Here is a 21,160-nt window from a genome sequence, read left to right on the forward strand (position 1 = left end):
GGTACCATCTGATGTGATTCTGCTGGGCCTGGTACCATCTGATGTGATTCTGCTGGGCCTGGTACCATCTGATGTGATTCTGCTGGGCCTGGTACCATCTGATGTGATTCTGCTGGGCCTGGTACCATCTGATGTGATTCTGCTAGGCCTGGTACCATCTGATGTGATTCTGCTGGGCCTGGTACCATCTGATGTGATTCTGCTGGGCCTGGTACCATCTGATGTGATTCTGCTGGGCCTGGTGTTATCTGATGTGATTCTGCTGGGCCTGGTACCATCTGATGTGATTCTGCTGGGCCTGGTACCATCTGATGTGATTCTGCTGGGCCTGGTACCATCTGGTGTGATTCTGCTGGGCCTGGTACCATCTGATGTGATTCTGCTGGGCCTGGTACTATCTGATGTGATTCTGCTGGGCCTGGTACCATCTGATGTGATTCTGCTGGGCCTGGTACTATCTGGTGTGATTCTGCTGGGCCTGGTACCATCTGATGTGATTATGCTGGGCCTGGTACCATCTGATGTGATTCTGCTGGGCCTGGTACCATCTGATGTGATTCTGCTGGGCCTGGTACTATCTGATGTGATTCTGCTGGGCCTGGTACTATCTGATGTGTGTTACCTATATGATAGCTATGTTTAAATGTGTCTGTGTTCCTCTCCTCTCTCCTCTCTCCTTTCTTCTACTGTCATATGTCCTCTCTCCTTTCCTTTCCTCTCCTCTCTCCTTTCCTCTCCGGTCCTCTCTCCTCTCCTTACCTCTCTTTTCCTCTCCTGTCCTCTCTCCTCTCCTTACCTCTCCTTTCCTCTCCGGTCCTCTCTCCTCTCCTCTCCTCTCCCCTTCTCTCCTCTCCTCTCCTCTCCTCTCCTCTCCTCTCCTCTCCTCTCCTATCCCCTCTCCTCTCCTCTCTCCTGTCCTCTCCTCTCCTGTCCACTCTCCTCTCCTCTCCTCCTCTCCTCTCCTCCTATCCTCTCTCCTCTCCTATCCTATCCTATCCTCTCTCCTGTCCTCTCCTCTCTCCTCTCCTCTCCTCTCCTATCCAGTGTTCCACTTCTCCCAGCGTTTCACCACGGTGGTCCCAGAGAGCTGTATGTTGATCTTACTGGGCCTGGTACTGGGTGGCATCGTACTGCTGACCAGTAAGAAACAGCTGTACCAGCTAGAGCCTGGCCTCTTCTTCCTCTTCCTCCTGCCCACCATCGTAGGTAGGTGCCTTCTTTCTGGGGGGGAATCTCATCTGCATTTCCCTCCATTCCTCACAAGTTAACAGGTCATTGTACTCTGTGTCCTGTGCACATTGATTTAGGTGACGCTGGGTATTTCATGCCCGCGAGGCTCTTCTTTGACAATCTGGGAGCCATCTTACTGTATGCTGTGGTGGGAACTCTCTGGAATGCCTTCTGTACAGGTTTCTGCCTCTACGGGGTCAAACTGCTGGGGGTCATAGGTGAGTCAAGCTGCTGAGGGTCAGGGGTGAGTCAAGCTGCTGGGGGTCAGGGGTGAGTCAAACTGCTGGGGGGTCAGGGGTGAGTCGAACTGCTAGGGGTCAGAGGTGAGTCGAACTTCTGGGGGTCAGAGGTGAGTCGAACTGCTGGGGGTCAGAGGTGAGTCGAACTGCTAGGGATCAGAGGTGAGTCGAACTGCTGGGGGTCAGAGGTGAGTCGAACTGCTGGGGGTCAGAGGTGAGTCGAACTGCTGGGAGTCAGAGGTGAGTCGAACTGCTAGGGGTCAGAGGTGAGTCGAACCGCTGGGGGTCAGAGGTGAGTCGAACCGCTGGGGGTCAGAGGTGAGTCAAGCCGCTGGGGTCAGAGATGAGTCAAGCCGCTGGGGGTCAGAGGTGAATCAAGCCGCTGGGGTCAGAGGTGAATCAAGCCGCCGGGGTCAGAGGTGAGTCAAGCCGTCGGGGTCAGAGGTGAGTCAAGCTGCCGGGGGTCAGAGGTGAGTCGAACTGCTGGGGGTCAGAGGTGAGTCGAACTGCTGGGGGTCAGAGGTGAGTCGAACTGCTGGGGTCAGAGGTGAGTCGAACTGCTGGGGGTCCGAGGTGAGTCGAACTGCTGGGGGTCAGAGGTGAGTCGAACTGCTGGGGGTCAGAGGTGAGTCGAACTGCTGGGGGTCAGAGGTGAGTCGAACTGCTGGGGGTCAGAGGTGAGTCAAGCCGAAGCCGCTGGGGGTCAGAGGTGAGTCAAGCCGCAGGGGGGTCAGAGGTGAGTCAGGCCGCAGGGGGTCAGAGGTGAGTCAGGCCGCAGGGGGTCAGAGGTGAGTCAGGCCGCAGGGGGTCAGAGGTGAGTCAAGCCGCTGGGGGTCCGAGGTGAGTCAAGCCGCTGGGGTCAGAGGTGAGTCCAGCTGTTTTTACCCCCATCCCTCCCACTAATTGCGTAACTTTTACACATTTGTTGTTGTCTGAGTCGGGAAATGCTGTAAACCGAGAGACGTGTTGTGAAAGATGACGAGGATCAGAATCGATACTCTGATGTCGCACAAAGCCAACGACCTGTCAGTCCAAACGTCACCTCACATTACAGCCTGCTGCGCTTTGAAAACGTCTCCTCACATTACAGCCTGCTGCGCTTTGAAAACGTCACCTCACATTACAGCCTGCTGCGCTTTGAAAACGTCTCCTCACATTACAGCCTGCTGCGCTTTGAAAACGTCTCCTCACATTACAGCCTGCTGCGCTTTGAAAACGTCACCTCACATTACAGCCTGCTGCGCTTTGAAAACGTCCACCTCACATTACAGCCTGCTGCGCTTTGAAAACGTCACCTCACATTACAGCCTGCTGCGCTTTGAAAACGTCCACCTCACATTACAGCCTGCTGCGCTTTGAAAACGTCCACCTCACATTACAGCCTGCTGCGCTTTGAAAACGTCACCTCACATTACAGCCTGCTGCGCTTTGAAAACGTCACCTCACATTACAGCCTGCTGCGCTTTGAAAACGTCACCTCACATTACAGCCTGCTGCGCTTTGAAAACGTCACCTCACATTACAGCCTGCTGCGCTTTGAAAACGTCACCTCACATTACAGCCTGCTGCGCTTTGAAAACGTCTCCTCACATTACAGCCTGCTGCGCTTTGAAAACGTCACCTCACATTACAGCCTGCTGCGCTTTGAAAACGTCACCTCACATTACAGCCTGCTGCGCTTTGAAAACGTCACCTCACATTACAGCCTGCTGCGCTTTGAAAACGTCCACCTCACATTACAGCCTGCTGCGCTTTGAAAACGTCACCTCACATTACAGCCTGCTGCGCTTTGAAAACGTCACCTCACATTACAGCCTGCTGCGCTTTGAAAACGTCTCCTCACATTACAGCCTGCTGAGCTTTGAAAACGTCACCTCACATTACAGCCTGCTGAGCTTTGAAAACGTCACCTCACATTACAGCCTGCTGGGCTTTGAAAACGTCCACCTCACATTACAGCCTGCTGGGCTTTGAAAACGTCACCTCACATTACAGCCTGCTGGGAAAACGCTTGAAACATTACAGCCTGCTGGGCTTTGAAAACGTCACCTCACATTACAGCCTGCTGCGCTTTGAAAACGTCACCTCACATTACAGCCTGCTGCGCTTTGAAAACGTCCACCTCACATTACAGCCTGCTGCGCTTTGAAAACGTCACACCTCACATTACAGCCTGCTGGTTACTTTTGAAACGTCCACCTCACATTACAGCCTGCTGCGCTTTGAAAACGCCACCTCACATTACAGCCTGCTGGGCTTTGAAAACGTCACCTCACATTACAGCCTGCTGCACTTTAAAATGTCCCCTCACATGTTTTGCCTGCTGCGCTTTGAAAACGTTCACATTACAGCCTGCTGGGCTTTGAAAACGTCACCTCACATTACAGCCTGCTGCGCTTTCCTCATTACAGCCTGCTGGGCTTTGAAAACGTCACCTCACATTACAGCCTGCTGGGCTTTGAAAACGTCACCTCACATTACAGCCTGCTGGGCTTTGAAAACGTCACCTCACATTACAGCCTGCTGCGCTTTGAAAACGTCACCTCACATTACAGCCTGCTGCGCTTTTCAGAAAACGTCACCTCACATTACAGCCTGCTGTCGTTCTCACATCTGATTCAGCCAGAAGCTTCACATTTCAGAGCAGAAGGTTACAGCCTGCTCTTTCAGACGTCGGTTCACATTTCAGCGTGCCTCTGTTCATTTCAGAAGGTACAGGCAGGTCTGCGTGTCCTGATGGCAGCCTCACATTTCAGCTTCAGACCAGATGGTTCAGGCATTTGATCGTCTCTGTTCAGAAGGAGGTTCGTGTGCAGGTCTGGGTCGTCCTGAACAGGAAATGACCCGCCGAACACGCACTTGAATGCACTAATAACCAATGTTCCCTCTAATGTTTTGGGGCACTGAAAAATGTTTAGGTCTTGTGAGCGGAAACTTGAATGTTGAGAGAATTCTTTCTTCTACTGTCATCTTTCCTCTGTTCAGACCAGAAGGTACAGGCAGGTCTGGTGTCTCTCTGTTCAGACCAGAAGGTTCAGGCAGGTCTGATGTGTCTCTGTTCAGACCAGAAGGTTCAGGCAGGTCTGATGTGTCTCTGTTCAGACCAGAAGGTTCAGGCAGGTCTGATGTGTCTCTGTTCAGACCAGAAGGTTCAGGCAGGTCTGATGTGTCTCTGTTCAGACCAGAAGGTTCAGGCAGGTCTGATGTGTCTCTGTTCAGACCAGAAGGTTCAGGCAGGTCTGATGTGTCTCTGTTCAGACCAGAAGGTTCAGGCAGGTCTGATGTGTCTCTCTGTTCAGACCAGAAGGTTCAGGCAGGTCTGATGTGTCTCTGTTCAGACCAGAAGGTTCAGGCAGGTCTGATGTGTCTCTGTTCAGACCAGAAGGTTCAGGCAGGTCTGATGTGTTCAGACCAGAAGGTCTCTGTTCAGACCAGAAGGTTCAGGCAGGTCTGATGTGTCTCTGTTCAGACCAGAAGGTTCAGGCAGGTCTGATGTCTCTCTGTTCAGACCAGAAGGTTCAGGCAGGTCTGATGTCTCTGTTCAGACCAGAAGGTTCAGGCAGGTCTGATGTGTCTCTGTTCAGACCAGAAGGTTCAGGCAGGTCTGATGTGTCTCTGTTCAGACCAGAAGGTTCAGGCAGGTCTGATGTGTCTCTCTGTTCAGACCAGAAGGTTCAGGCAGGTCTGATGTGTCTCTGTGTGTTCTGATGTCAGACCAGAAGGTTCAGGCAGGTCTGATGTGTCTCTGTTCAGACCAGAAGGTTCAGGCAGGTCTGATGTGTCTCTGTGTTCAGACCAGAAGGTTCAGGCAGGTCTGATGTGTCTCTGTTCAGACCAGAAGGTTCAGGCAGGTCTGATGTGTCTCTGTTCAGACCAGAAGGTTCAGGCAGGTCTGATGTGTCTCTGTTCAGACCAGAAGGTTCAGGCAGGTCTGATGTCTGACCAGAAGGTGGCAGGTCTGTGTCTCTGTTCAGACCAGAAGGTTCAGGCAGGTCTGATGTGTCTCTCTGTTCAGACCAGAAGGTTCAGGCAGGTCTGATGTGTCTCTGTTCAGACCAGAAGGTTCAGGCAGGTCTGATGTGTCTCTGTTCAGACCAGAAGGTTCAGGCAGGTCTGATGTGTCTCTGTTCAGACCAGAAGGTTCAGGCAGGTCTGATGTGTCTCTGTTCAGACCAGAAGGTTCAGGCAGGTCTGATGTGTCTCTGTTCAGACCAGAAGGTTCAGGCAGGTCTGATGTGTCTCTCTGTTCAGACCAGAAGGTTCAGGCAGGTCTGATGTGTCTCTGTTCAGACCAGAAGGTTCAGGCAGGTCTGATGTGTCTCTCTGTGTTCAGACCAGAAGGTTCAGGCAGGTCTGATGTGTCTCTGTTCAGACCAGAAGGTTCAGGCAGGTCTGATGTGTCTCTGTTCAGACCAGAAGGTTCAGGCAGGTCTGATGTGTCTCTGTTCAGACCAGAAGGTTCAGGCAGGTCTGATGTGTCTCTGTTCAGACCAGAAGGTTCAGGCAGGTCTGATGTGTCTCTGTTCAGACCAGAAGGTTCAGGCAGGTCTGATGTGTCTCTGTTCAGACCAGAAGGTTCAGGCAGGTCTGATGTGTCTCTCTGTTCAGACCAGAAGGTTCAGGCAGGTCTGATGTGTGTCTCTGTGTTCAGACCAGAAGGTTCAGGCAGGTCTGATGTGTCTCTGTGTTCAGACCAGAAGGTTCAGGCAGGTCTGATGTGTCTCTCTGTGTTCAGACCAGAAGGTTCAGGCAGGTCTGATGTGTCTCTGTTCAGACCAGAAGGTTCAGGCAGGTCTGATGTCTCTCTGTTCAGACCAGAAGGTTCAGGCAGGTCTGATGTGTCTCTGTTCAGACCAGAAGGTTCAGGCAGGTCTGATGTGTCTGATGTCTGTTCAGACCAGAAGGTTCAGGCAGGTCTGATGTGTCTCTCTGTTCAGACCAGAAGGTTCAGGCAGGTCTGATGTGTCTCTGTTCAGACCAGAAGGTTCAGGCAGGTCTGATGTGTCTCTGTTCAGACCAGAAGGTTCAGGCAGGTCTGATGTGTCTCTCTGTGTTCAGACCAGAAGGTTCAGGCAGGTCTGATGTGTCTCTGTTCAGACCAGAAGGTTCAGGCAGGTCTGATGTGTGTCTCTGTTCAGACCAGAAGGTTCAGGCAGGTCTGATGTGTCTCTGTTCAGACCAGAAGGTTCAGGCAGGTCTGATGTGTCTCTGTTCAGACCAGAAGGTTCAGGCAGGTCTGATGTGTCTCTGTTCAGACCAGAAGGTTCAGGCAGGTCTGATGTGTCTCTCTGTTCAGACCAGAAGGTTCAGGCAGGTCTGATGTGTCTCTGTTCAGACCAGAAGGTTCAGGCAGGTCTGGTGTGTCTCTGTTCAGACCAGAAGGTTCAGGCAGGTCTGATGTGTCTCTGTGTTCAGACCAGAAGGTTCAGGCAGGTCTGATGTGTCTCTGTTCAGACCAGAAGGTTCAGGCAGGTCTGATGTGTCTCTGTTCAGACCAGAAGGTTCAGGCAGGTCTGATGTGTCTCTGTTCAGACCAGAAGGTTCAGGCAGGTCTGATGTGTCTCTCTGTGTTCAGACCAGAAGGTTCAGGCAGGTCTGATGTGTCTCTGTGTTCAGACCAGAAGGTTCAGGCAGCTCTGATGTGTCTCTGTGTTCAGACCAGAAGGTTCAGGCAGGTCTGATGTGTCTCTGTGTTCAGACCAGAAGGTTCAGGCAGGTCTGATGTGTCTCTGTGTTCAGACCAGAAGGTTCAGGCAGGTCTGATGTCTCTGTTCAGACCAGAAGGTTCAGGCAGGTCTGATGTGTCTCTGTTCAGACCAGAAGGTTCAGGCAGGTCTGATGTGTCTCTGTTCAGACCAGAAGGTTCAGGCAGGTCTGATGTGTCTCTCTGTTCAGACCAGAAGGTTCAGGCAGGTCTGATGTGTCTCTCTGTGTTCAGACCAGAAGGTTCAGGCAGGTCTGATGTGTCTCTGTTCAGACCAGAAGGTTCAGGCAGGTCTGATGTGTCTCTCTGTTCAGACCAGAAGGTTCAGGCAGGTCTGATGTGTGTCTCTGTTCAGACCAGAAGGTTCAGGCAGGTCTGGTGTGTCTCTGTTCAGACCAGAAGGTTCAGGCAGGTCTGATGTGTCTCTCTGTTCAGACCAGAAGGTTCAGGCAGGTCTGATGTGTGTCTCTGTTCAGACCAGAAGGTTCAGGCAGGTCTGGTGTGTCTCTGTGTTCAGACCAGAAGGTTCAGGCAGGTCTGATGTGTCTCTGTTCAGACCAGAAGGTTCAGGCAGGTCTGATGTGTCTCTGTTCAGACCAGAAGGTTCAGGCAGGTCTGATGTGTCTCTGTTCAGACCAGAAGGTTCAGGCAGGTCTGATGTGTCTCTCTGTTCAGACCAGAAGGTTCAGGCAGGTCTGATGTGTCTCTCTGTTCAGACCAGAAGGTTCAGGCAGGTCTGATGTGTCTCTGTTCAGACCAGAAGGTTCAGGCAGGTCTGGTGTGTCTCTGTTCAGACCAGAAGGTTCAGGCAGGTCTGATGTGTCTCTGTTCAGACCAGAAGGTTCAGGCAGGTCTGATGTGTCTCTGTTCAGACCAGAAGGTTCAGGCAGGTCTGATGTGTCTCTGTTTCAGACCAGAAGGTTCAGGCAGGTCTGATGTGTCTCTCTGTGTTCAGACCAGAAGGTTCAGGCAGGTCTGATGTGTCTCTGTTCAGACCAGAAGGTTCAGGCAGGTCTGATGTGTCTCTGTGTTCAGACCAGAAGGTTCAGGCAGGTCTGATGTGTCTCTGTTCAGACCAGAAGGTTCAGGCAGGTCTGGTGTGTCTCTGTTCAGACCAGAAGGTTCAGGCAGGTCTGATGTGTCTCTGTTCAGACCAGAAGGTTCAGGCAGGTCTGATGTGTCTCTGTTCAGACCAGAAGGTTCAGGCAGGTCTGGTGTGTCTCTGTTCAGACCAGAAGGTTCAGGCAGGTCTGATGTGTCTCTGTTCAGACCAGAAGGTTCAGGCAGGTCTGGTGTGTCTCTGTTCAGACCAGAAGGTTCAGGCAGGTCAGATGTTCAGATGTGTGTCTCTGTTCAGACCAGAAGGTTCAGGCAGGTCTGATGTCTTCAGGCAGGTCTGATGTCTCTGTTCAGACCAGAAGGTTCAGGCAGGTCTGATGTGTTCTTCTGAAGTCTGTTCAGACCAGAAGGTTCAGGCCAGGGTCTGATGTCTCTGTTCAGACCAGAAGGTTCAGGCAGGTCTGATGTGTCTCTGTTCAGACCAGAAGGTTCAGGCAGGTCTGATGTGTCTCTCTTTTCTCTGTTCAGACCAGAAGGTTCAGGCAGGTCTGATGTGTCTCTGTTCAGACCAGAAGGTTCAGGCAGGTTCTGATGTGTGTGTCTCTGTTCAGACCAGAAGGTTCAGGCAGGTCTGATGTGTCTCTGTTCAGACCAGAAGGTTCAGGCAGGTCTGATGTGTCTCTGTTCAGACCAGAAGGTTCAGGCAGGTCTGATGTGTGTCTCTGTTTCAGAACAGAAGGTTCAGGCAGGTCTGATGTGTCTCTGTTCAGACCAGAAGGTTCAGGCAGGTCTGGTGTGTCTCTGTTCAGACCAGAAGGTTCAGGCAGGTCTGGTGTGTCTCTGTTCAGACCAGAAGGTTCAGGCAGGTCTGATGTGTCTCTGTTCAGACCAGAAGGTTCAGGCAGGTCTGATGTGTCTCTCTGTTCAGACCAGAAGGTTCAGGCAGGTCTGATGTGTCTCTGTTCAGACCAGAAGGTTCAGGCAGGTCTGATGTGTCTCTGTTCAGACCAGAAGGTTCAGGCAGGTCTGATGTGTCTCTGTTCAGACCAGAAGGTTCAGGCAGGTCTGATGTGTCTCTGTTCAGACCAGAAGGTTCAGGCAGGTCTGATGTGTCTCTGTTCAGACCAGAAGGTTCAGGCAGGTCTGATGTCTCTGTTCAGACCAGAAGGTTCAGGCAGGTCTGATGTGTGTCTCTGTTCAGACCAGAAGGTTCAGGCAGGTCTGATGTCTCTGTTCAGACCAGAAGGTTCAGGCAGCTCTGATGTGTCTCTGTGTCTGATGTGTCAGACCAGAAGGTTCAGGCAGGTCTGATGTGTCTCTGTTTCAGACCAGAAGGTTCAGGCAGGTCTGATGTGTCTCTGTGTTCAGACCAGAGGCAGGTCTGATGGTTCAGGCAGGTCTCTGATGTGTCTCTGTGTTCAGACCAGAAGGTTCAGGCAGGTCTGATGTCTCTCTGTTCAGACCAGAAGGTTCAGGCAGGGCTGATGTGTCTCTGTTCAGACCAGAAGGTTCAGGCAGGTCTGATGTGTCTCTGTTCAGACCAGAAGGTTCAGGCAGTTCAGGCAGGTCTGATGTGTCTCTCTGTTCAGACCAGAAGGTTCAGGCAGGTCTGATGTGTCTCTGTTCAGACCAGAAGGTTCAGTCTGTTCAGACCAGAAGGTTCAGGCAGGTCTGATGTGTCTCTGTTCAGACCAGAAGGTTCAGGCAGGTCTGATGTGTCTCTCTGTTCAGACCAGAAGGTTCAGGCAGGTCTGATGTGTGTCTCTGTTCAGACCAGAAGGTTCAGGCAGGTCTGATGTGTCTCTGTTCAGACCAGAAGGTTCAGGCAGGTCTGATGTGTCTCTCTGTTCAGACCAGAAGGTTCAGGCAGGTCTGATGTGTGTCTCTGTTCAGACCAGAAGGTTCAGGCAGGTCTGGTGTGTCTCTGTGACCAGAAGGTTCAGACCAGAACCAGAAGTTCAGGCAGGTCTGATGTGTCTCTCTGTTCAGACCAGAAGGTTCAGGCAGGTCTGATGTGTCTCTGTTCAGACCAGAAGGTTCAGGCAGGTCTGATGTGTCTCAGGCAGGTCTGATTCAGACCAGAAGGTTCAGGCAGGTCTGGTGTGTCTCTGTTCAGACCAGAAGGTTCAGGCAGGTCTGATGTGTCTCTGTGTTCAGACCAGAAGGTTCAGGCAGGTCTGATGTGTCTCTCTGTTCAGACCAGAAGGTTCAGGCAGGTCTGATGTGTCTCTCTGTTCAGACCAGAAGGTTCAGGCAGGTCTGATGTGTCTCTGTTCAGACCAGAAGGTTCAGGCAGGTCTGATGTGTCTCTCTGTTCAGACCAGAAGGTTCAGGCAGGTCTGATGTGTCTCTGTTCAGACCAGAAGGTTCAGGCAGGTCTGATGTCTGATTCAGGCAGGTCTGAGTGTCTCTGTGACCAGAAGGTTCAGACCAGAAGGTTCAGGCAGGTCTGATGTGTCTCTGTTCAGACCAGAAGGTTCAGGCAGGTCTGATGTGTGTCTCTGTTCAGACCAGAAGGTTGAGGCAGGTCTGATGTCTGTGTTCAGACCAGAAGGTTCAGGCAGGTCTGATGTGTCTCTGTTCAGACCAGAAGGTTCAGGCAGGTCTGGTGTGTCTCTGTTCAGACCAGAAGGTTCAGGCAGGTCTGATGTGTCTCTGTTCAGACCAGAAGGTTCAGGCAGGTCTGGTGTGTCTCTGTTCAGACCAGAAGGTTCAGGCAGGTCTGATGTGTGTTCAGACCAGAAGGTTCTGATGTGTCTCTGTTCAGACCAGAAGGTTCAGGCAGGTCTGATGTGTCTCTGTTCAGACCAGAAGGTTGAGGCAGGTCTGATGTGTCTCTGTTCAGACCAGAAGGTTCAGGCAGGTCTGATGTGTCTCTCTGTTCAGACCAGAAGGTTCAGGCAGGTCTGATGTGTCTCTGTTCAGACCAGAAGGTTCAGGCAGGTCTGATGTCTCTGTGTTCAGACCAGAAGGTTCAGGCAGGTCTGATGTGTCTCTGTTCAGACCAGAAGGTTCAGGCAGGTCTGATGTGTCTCTGTTCAGACCAGAAGGTTCAGGCAGGTCTGATGTGTCTCTGTTCAGACCAGAAGGTTCAGGCAGGTCTGATGTGTCTCTGTTCAGACCAGAAGGTTCAGGCAGGTCTGGTGTGTCTCTGTTCAGACCAGAAGGTTGAGGCAGGTCTGATGTGTGTCTGTTCAGACCAGAAGGTTCAGGCAGGTCTGATGTGTCTCTCTGTTCAGACCAGAAGGTTCAGGCAGGTCTGATGTGTCTCTCTGTGTCTCTGTTCAGACCAGAAGGTTCAGGCAGGTCTGATGTGTCTCTCTGTTTCAGGCAGGTCTGATGTGTCTCCTGTTCAGAAGAAGGTTCAGGCAGGTCTGATGTCTCTGTGTTCTTCTGGTGTCAGACCAGAAGGTTCAGGCAGGTCTGATGTGTCTCTGTTCAGACCAGAAGGTTCAGGCAGGTCTGATGTCTCTGTGTTCAGACCAGAAGGTTCAGGCAGGTCTGAGTGTCTGATTCAGGCAGGTCTGATGTGTCTCTGTTCAGACCAGAAGGTTCAGGCAGGTCTGATGTGTCTCTGTGTTCAGACCAGAAGGTTCAGGCAGGTCTGATGTGTCTCTGTTCAGACCAGAAGGTTCAGGCAGGTCTGATGTGTCTCTGTTCAGACCAGAAGGTTCAGGCAGGTCTGATGTGTCTCTGTTCAGACCAGAAGGTTCAGGCAGGTCTGATGTCTCTGTGTTCAGACCAGAAGGTTCAGGCAGGTCTGATGTGTCTCTGTTCAGACCAGAAGGTTCAGGCAGGTCTGATGTGTCTCTGTTCAGACCAGAAGGTTCAGGCAGGTCTGATGTGTCTCTGTTCAGACCAGAAGGTTCAGGCAGGTCTGATGTGTCTCTGTTCAGACCAGAAGGTTCAGGCAGGTCTGATGAAGTTCAGGCAGGTCTGTTCAGACCAGAAGGTTCAGGCAGGTCTGATGTGTCTCTGTGTTCAGACCAGAAGGTTCAGGCAGGTCTGATGTGTCTCTGTTCAGACCAGAAGGTTCAGGCAGGTCTGATGTGTGACCAGAAGGTTCTCTGTTCAGACCAGAAGGTTCAGGCAGGTCTGATGTCTCTCTGTTCAGACCAGAAGGTTCAGGCAGGTCTGATGTGTGTCTCTCTGTTCAGACCAGAAGGTTCAGGCAGGTCTGATGTGTCTCTGTTCAGACCAGAAGGTTCAGGCAGGTCTGATGTGTCTCTGTTCAGACCAGAAGGTTCAGGCAGGTCTGATGTGTCTCTGTTCAGACCAGAAGGTTCAGGCAGGTCTGATGTGTCTCTGTTGTTCAGACCAGAAGGTTCAGGCAGGTCTGATGTGTCTCTGTTCAGACCAGAAGGTTCAGGCAGGTCTGATGTGTCTCTGTTCAGACCAGAAGGTTCAGGCAGGTCTGATGTGTCTCTGTTCAGACCAGAAGGTTCAGGCAGGTCTGATGTGTCTCTCTGTTCAGACCAGAAGGTTCAGGCAGGTCTGATGTGTCTCTCTGTTCAGACCAGAAGGTTCAGGCAGGTCTGATGTCTCTGTTCAGACCAGAAGGTTCAGGCAGGTTCAGACCAGAAGGTTCAGGCAGGTCTGGTGTCTCTCTGTTCAGACCAGAAGGTTCAGGCAGGTCTGATGTGTCTCTGTTCAGACCAGAAGGTTCAGGCAGGTCTGATGTGTCTCTCTGTTCAGACCAGAAGGTTCAGGCAGGTCTGATGTGTCTCTGTTCAGACCAGAAGGTTCAGGCAGGTCTGATGGAGTTCCTGTTGTTTGGAGCGTTGATCTCTGCGGTGGACCCAGTAGCGGTGCTGGCCGTGTTCGAGGAGGTCCAAGTCAACGAGACTCTCTTCATCATCGTCTTCGGAGAGTCCCTGCTCAACGACGCCGTCACCGTGGTGAGTCAGCTGTAACTCGGATGTAACTCACACACACCTTACTAACTGTATAGAACACCAACACTATATAGAACAACACCGTGGTGACTCACACACACTGTATAGAACACCAACACTATATAGAACAGCACCGTGGTGACTCACACACACTGTATAGAACACCAACACTAACACTATATAGAACAACACTAACACACACACACACACACACACACACACACACACACACACACACACACACACACACACACACACACACACACACACACACACACACACACACACACACACACACACACACACATACACACCTTTACTAACTGACACGCACACACACACATACACACACACTCACTAACTGACACACACACACCTCACTAACTGACACACACACCTACCTCACTGACACACACACACACACACACACACACACACACACACACACACACACACACACACACACACACACACACATACCCGTACACACCTCACTGACATACATACCTCACTAACTAACACACACACACACACACACACACACACACACACACACACACACCCGCTGGCTCACGTTCAAACAATGAAGCCCCAAAGCAACAGACAAACTGACATACTGGTTGATTCCTCCCCTGCTGGGAAAGGAGGGTTTTACAGACAGGTAACCATAGAGACAGGACGCTTTGAAGGTCAGTACGGGGGGGGGGCTGGAGAGACCAGCTTCACTAGTCTCAATCTGCATCACAAAATGACACCCTATTCCTCTGGTATATCTATGTAGGGTAGGCTCTGGTCTATAGTAGTATCACTATATAGGGAATAGGGCTCTGGTCTATAGTAGTACCACTATATAGGGAATAGGGCTCTGGTCTATAGTAGTATCACTATATAGGGAATAGGGCTCTGGTCTATAGTAGTAACGCTATATAGGGAATAGGGCTCTGGTCTATAGTAGTACCACTATATAGGGAATAGGGCTCTGGTCTATAGTAGTACCACTATATAGGGAATAGGGCTCTGGTCTATAGTAGTACCACTATATAGGGAATAGGGCGCTGGTCTATAGTAGTACCACTATATAGGGAATAGGGCTCTGGCCTATAGTAGTATCACTATATAGGGAATAGGGCTCTGGTCTATAGTAGTACCACTATATAGGGAATAGGGTTCTGGTCTATAGTAGTACCACTATATAGGGAATAGGGCTCTGGTCTATAGTAGTACCACTATATAGGGAATAGGGCTCTGGTCTATAGTAGTACCACTATATAGGGAATAGGGCCCTGGTCTGTAGTAGTGTACTATATAGGGAATAGGGCTCTGGTCTATAGTAGTACCACTATATAGGGAATAGGGTTCTGGTCTATAGTAGTACCACTATATAGGGAATAGGGCTCTGGTCTATAATAGTACCACTATATAGGGAATAGGGCTCTGGTCTATAGTAGTACCACTATATAGGGAATAGGGCTCTGGTCTATAGTAGTACCACTATATAGGGAATAGGGCCCCTGGTCTGTAGTAGTGTACTATATAGGGAATAGGGCTCTGGTCTATAGTAGTACCACTATATAGGGAATAGGGCTCTGGTCTATAGTAGTACCACTATATAGGAATAGGGCTCTGGTCTATAGTAGTACCACTATATAGGGAATAGGGCTCTGGTCTATAGTAGTGTACTATATAGGGAATAGGGCTCTGGTCTATAGTAGTACCACTATATAGGGAATATGGCCCTGGTCTGTAGTAGTGTACTATATAGGGAATAGGGCTCTGGTCTATAGTAGTACCACTATATAGGGAATAGGGCTCTGGCCTATAGTAGTACCACTATATAGGGAATAGGGCCCTGGTCTGTAGTAGTGTACTATATAGGGAATAGGGCTCTGGTCTATAGTAGTACCACTATATAGGGAATTGGGCTTCTGGCCTATAGTAGTACCACTATATAGGGAATAGGGCCCTGGTCTATAGTAGTACCACTATATAGGGAATATGGCTCTGGTCTATAGTAGTACCACTATATAGGGAATAGGGCTCTGGTCTGTAGTAGTACCACTATATAGGGAATAGGGCTCTGGTCTATAGTAGTACCACTATATAGGGAATAGGGCTCTGGTCTATAGTAGTACCACTATATAGGGAATAGGGCCTGGTCTATAGTAGTACCACTATATAGGGAATATGGCTCTGGTCTATAGTAGTACCACTATATAGGGAATAGGGCTCTGGTCTGTAGTAGTACCACTATATAGGGAATAGGGCTCTGGTCTATAGTAGTACCACTATATAGGGAATAGGGCTCTGGTCTATAGTAGTACCACTATATAGGGAATAGGGCTCTGGTCTATAGTAGTACCACTATATAGGGAATAGGGCCCTGGTCTATAGTAGTACCACTATATAGGGAATAGGGCTCTGGTCTATAGTAGTACCACTATATAGGAATAGGGCCCTGGTCTATAGTAGTACCACTATATAGGGAATAGGGCTCTGGTCTATAGTAGTACCACTATATAGGGAATAGGGCCCTGGTCTGTAGTAGTGTACTATATAGGGAATAGGTGCCATTTGGGGCACAACCAATTGCACACCTGGAGCTCTGAAGGGGAGGTGGCTGATCTGGCCCATTGTAGCCTCGCCATCACATCTCTACACCACACACACACACAGACACACAGACACACACACACACACACACACACACACACACACACACACACACACACACACACACACACACACACACACACACACACACACACACACACACACACACACACACAAAAGCTGTGTTCAGGCTCTGTTGAGATGTTCAGACTGGGTGATACATCTTATAAATGAACAAGACAAAGAGTCTCTCTCCCTCTTTCTCTCTCCCTCTTCTCTCTCTCTCTCTCTCTCCCTCTTTCTCTCTCTCTCTTTCTCTTTCTCACTCTCTCTCTCTTTCTCTCTCTCTCTCTCGGTCTCTCTCTCTCTCTCTGTCGGTCTCAGGTCTCTCTCTCTCACTCTCTCTGTATTTCTCTCTCTCTCACTCTCTCTGTCTTTCTCTCTCTCTCTTTCTCTCTCTCTCTTTCTGGCTCTCTCTCTCTTTCTCTCTGGCTCTCTCTCTTTTCTCTCTCTCTCTCTCTCTCTCTTTATCTCTCTCTGTCTCTCTCTGTCTCTCTCTCTGTCTGTCTCTGTGTCTTCTCTCTCTGTCCCCCTCTCTTCTCTCTCTCGCTCTCTCTCTCTCTCTCTCTTTCTGTCTCTGTCTCTCTCTGTCTCTCTCTGTCTCTCTCTCTGTCTCTGTCTCTGTGTCTCTCTCTCTCTGTCCCCCTCTCTCTCTCTCTCTCTCTCTCTCTCTCTCTCTGTCCCCCCTCTATTCTCTCTCTCTCTCTCTCTCTCTCTCTGTCCCCCCTCTCTTCTCTCTCTCTCTCTCTCTGTCCCCCTCTCATTTCTCTGTTTGTCCCTAGCCAACCCACTAAACCCGCCACAACAAGCTCCTTTTGTTTATATGACCTGTGACCTTAAATTTGGTAAAGTACCCAGGATTTAGAGAGCAATCACGATTACCCTCTCACGATCACGCCCAGCAGCCCTTATTAAAACACACCTCACAACGCTATATAGAACACCAACACTATATAGGACACCAACATTATATAGGACACCAACACTATATAGAACACCAACACTATATAGAACACCAACACTATATAGAACACCAACACTATATAGAACACCAACACTATATAGAACACCAACACTATATAGAACACCAACACTATATAGGACACCAACACTATATAGAACACCTACACTATATAGAACACCAACACTATATAGAACACCAGCACTATATAGAACACCAACACTATATAGGACACCAACACTATATAGAACACCTACACTATATAGAACACCAACACTATATAGAACACCAACACTATATAGGACACCAACACTATATAGGACACCAACACTATATAGAACACCTACACTATATAGGACACCAACACTATATAGAACACCAACGCTATATAGGACACCAACGCTATATAGAACACCAACACTATATAGGACACCAACACTATATAGAACACCAACACTATATAGAACACCTACACTATATAGGACACCAACACTATATAGGACACCAACACTATATAGGACACCAACACTATATAGAACACCAACACTATATAGAACACCTACACTATATAGAACACCTACACTATATAGGACACCAACACTATATAGAACACCAACACTATATAGTACACCAACACTATATAGAACACCAACACTATATAGAACACCAACACTATATAGGACACCAACACTATATAGAACACCTACACTATATAGAACACCAACACTATATAGGACACCAACACTATATAGGACACCAACACTATATAGGACACCAACACTATATAGAACACCAACACTATATAGGACACCAACACTATATAGGACACCAACACTATATAGGACACCAACACTATATAGGACACCAACACTATATAGGACACCAACACTATATAGGACACCAACACTATATAGGACACCAACACTATATAGGACACCAACACTATATAGAACACCAACACTATATAGAACACCAACACTATATAGGACACCAACACTATATAGGACACCAACACTATATAGAACACCAAACCATATAGGACACCAACACTATATAGGGCACCAACACCATATAGAACACCAACACTATATAGGACACCAACACTATATAGAACACCAACACTATATAGAACACCAACACTATATAGGACACCAACACTATAAAGGACACCAACACTATATAGAACACCAACACTATATAGAACACCAACACTATATAGAACACCAACACTATATAGGACACCAACACTATATAGAACACCAACACTATATAGAACACCAACACTATATAGAACACCAACACCAACACTATATAGGACACCGACACTATATAGAACACCAACACCAACGCTATATAGAACACCAACACCAACACTATATAGAACACCAACACTATATAGAACACCAACACCAACACTATATAGAACACCAACACTATATAGAACACCAACACCAACACTATATAGGACACCGACACTATATAGAACACCAACACTATATAGGACACCTACACTATATAGACTATATAGAACACCTACACTATATAAACTATATACACCCCCCCCCAGGTCTAGTAACCGTACTCCGTTTCCCTCCTCCCCAGGTCTGGTAAACCATACTCTGTTTCCTTCCTCCCCCCAGGTCTGGTAAACCATACTCTGTTTCCCTCCACCCAGGTCTGGTAAACCATACTCCGTTTCCCTCCTCCCACCAGGTCTGGTAAACCGTACTCTGTTTCCCTCCTCCCCCCAGGTCTGGTAAACCGTACTCCGTTTCCCTCCTCCTAGGTCTGGTAGCGTGTACTCCGTTTCCCTCCTCCCCCCAGGTCTGGTAAACCGTACTCCGTTTCCCTCCTCCCCACCAGGTCTGGTAAACCGTACTCTGTTTCCCTCCTCCCCACCAGGTCTGGTAAACCGTACTCCGTTTCCCTCCTCCCCCAGGTCTGGTAAACCGTACTCCGTTTCCCTCCTCCCCCCAGGTCTGGTTAACCATACTCCGCCCCCCCAGGTCTAGTAACCGTACTCCGTTTCCCAACACCAGGTCTAGTAACCGTACTCCGTTTCCCAACACCAGGTCTAGTAACCGTACTCCGTTTCCCCCAGGTCTAGTAACCGTACTCCGTTCCCCCCCAGGTCTAGTAACCGTACTCCGTTTCCCTCCTCCCCCAGGTCTGGTTAACCATTCTCCGTTCCCCCCAGGTCTGGTAAACCGTACTCCGCCCCCCAGGTCTAGTAACCGTACTCCGCCCCCCCAGGTCTAGTAACCGTACTCCGCCCCCCAGGTCTAGTAACCGTACTCCGCCCCCCAGGTCTAGTAACCGTACTCCGCCCCAGGTCTAGTAACCGTACTCCGCCCCCCAGGTCTAGTAACCGTACTCCGCCCCCCCAGGTCTAGTAACCGTATTCCGTTTCCCCCCCAGGTCTGGTAGCCGTACTCCGTTTCCCCCAGGTCTGGTAAACCGTACCCCCCCTGGTCTGGTAAACCGTACCCCCTGGTCTGGTAAACCGTACTCTCCCCCCCAGGTCTGGTAAACCGTGCCCCCCCAGGTCTGGTAAACCGTACCCCCCCCCCAGGTCTGGTAGACCGCACCCCCAGGTCTGGTAAACAAACTCCCCCCAGGTCTGGTAACCGTACCCCTGGTCTGGTAAACCGTACTCTCTCCCCCTGGTCTGGTAAACCGTACCCCCTGGTCTGGTAAACCGTACTCTCTCCCCCAGGTCTAGTAACCGTACTCGTTTCCCCCAGGTATGGTAGCCGTACTCCGTTCCCCCCCCCCAGGTCTGGTAAACCGTACCCCCCCAGGTCTGGTAAACCGTACCCCCCCCCCCAGGTCTGGTAAACCGTACCCCCCCCCAGGTCTGGTAAACCGTACCCCCCCCCAGGTCTGGTAAACCGTACCCCCCCGGTCTGGTAAACCGTACTCTCTCCCCCCAGGTCTGGTAAACCGTACCCCCTGGTCTGGTAAACCGTACTCTCTCCCCCCAGGTCTGGTAAACCGTACCCCCCAGGTCTGGTAAACCGTACCCCCCCCCAGGTCTGGTAAACCGTACCCCCCCCCCTGGTCTGGTAAACCGTACCCCCAGGTCTGGTAAACCGTACTCTCTCCCCCAGGTCTGGTAAACCGTTCTCCGTTCCCCCCAGGTCTGGTAAACCGACCCCCCCAGGTCTGGTAAACCGTACCCCCCCAGGTCTGGTAAACCGTGGATCCCAGGTCTGGTAAACCGTACCCCCCAGGTCTGGTAAACCGTTACCCCCCCCCCAGGTCTGGTAAACCGTTTCCCCCCCAGGTCTGGTAAACCGTACCCCCAGGTCTGGTAAACCGCACCCCCAGGTCTGGTAAACCGTACCCCCCCCCCCCCCGGTCTGGTAAACCGTACCCCCCCCCCCAGGTCTGGTAAACCGTTTCCCCCCAGGTCTGGTTAACCATTCTCCGTCCCCCCAGGTCTCAAGCTCAGGCTTATCTGATGAGAAATGTAAGCTGCTTTGCTCTTTGGGTTTTTGTCGTCGTCGGCAGTTAGACACATTAGAAAGTCTATTCACGTTGTTGTTGTTGTTGTTAAACACAGAAACATTATAGTGCTTTAAACACTTTATTTTAAAACAACCTCTCTCATATCTGTTTGTTCTCTGATGTATCAGACCAACACAACCGACTTGTTGCCGTTCGGTCTCTTTTTAGGTTTTTACTAACAGAACTGTTTCTATGGTCTTTAACTCTTTTGGTCCCAGTGAGTTGTGACGTGAACACCGTCACCCGGAGAGGAGGACCTACGTCTCAAATGGAACCCTATTCCCTATATAGTGCACTACTTTTGACCCGAAGTAGTGCACTGACTTTGAAAATAGGGTGCTATTTGGGATCTAACCTAGGATTTCAGGCCCTCTGCTTGTACAGTGTTGCTACTATGCTCTGTGAGAGGAGAGAGCCAGCCGTATGTTGGTTTACGGGAAGATTAAACTGCAGAAGAGCCGAGCGCTGACGCCAACCACTGTCGTCTGCGTGGATCAACCGTTTCAGAGTAGGAGTGCTGGTCCTAGATCCTAGGCTAAACTGATCCTAGATCGGCACTTGTACTCTGCAGTCCGTGGTGAGGATTTGCAGGGGCAGGCTGGGAGTCTTTCTCTGGTCTAGTCTGAGGACAGGAGTCAGTGGAGACGAGTGGGATGGATTTAACGTTTTCAGACTTACAAGGTTCCCTCATCGTTCTGTTCTGCAGCTACCTTCTGTCCAGCTACCTTCTGTCCAGCTACCTTCTGTCCAGCTACCTTCTGTCCAGCTACCTTCTGTCTGTTCCTGGTCTGCTTCTCCACAGAGACTGTGTATTAATAGTGGATCAGGGTTATAACCAGCCTTTAATAGTGGATCAGGGTTATAACCAACCCCAGGCCTTTAATAGTGTATC

At 50.2% G+C, this 21,160-nt stretch overlaps 1 pseudogene; it reads left to right on the forward strand.

The window, feature by feature from the left end:
* Window positions 1-1,044: 1,044 nt before the first annotated feature.
* LOC135532268 (sodium/hydrogen exchanger 5-like) overlaps window positions 1,045-21,160 on the forward strand; it is a 50,268-nt pseudogene continuing 30,152 nt past the window's right edge.

The sequence above is a fragment of the Oncorhynchus masou genome, unplaced genomic scaffold (assembly GCF_036934945.1).
Source record: "Oncorhynchus masou masou isolate Uvic2021 unplaced genomic scaffold, UVic_Omas_1.1 unplaced_scaffold_1793, whole genome shotgun sequence".
In the NCBI taxonomy this organism is placed as follows: domain Eukaryota; kingdom Metazoa; phylum Chordata; class Actinopteri; order Salmoniformes; family Salmonidae; genus Oncorhynchus; species Oncorhynchus masou.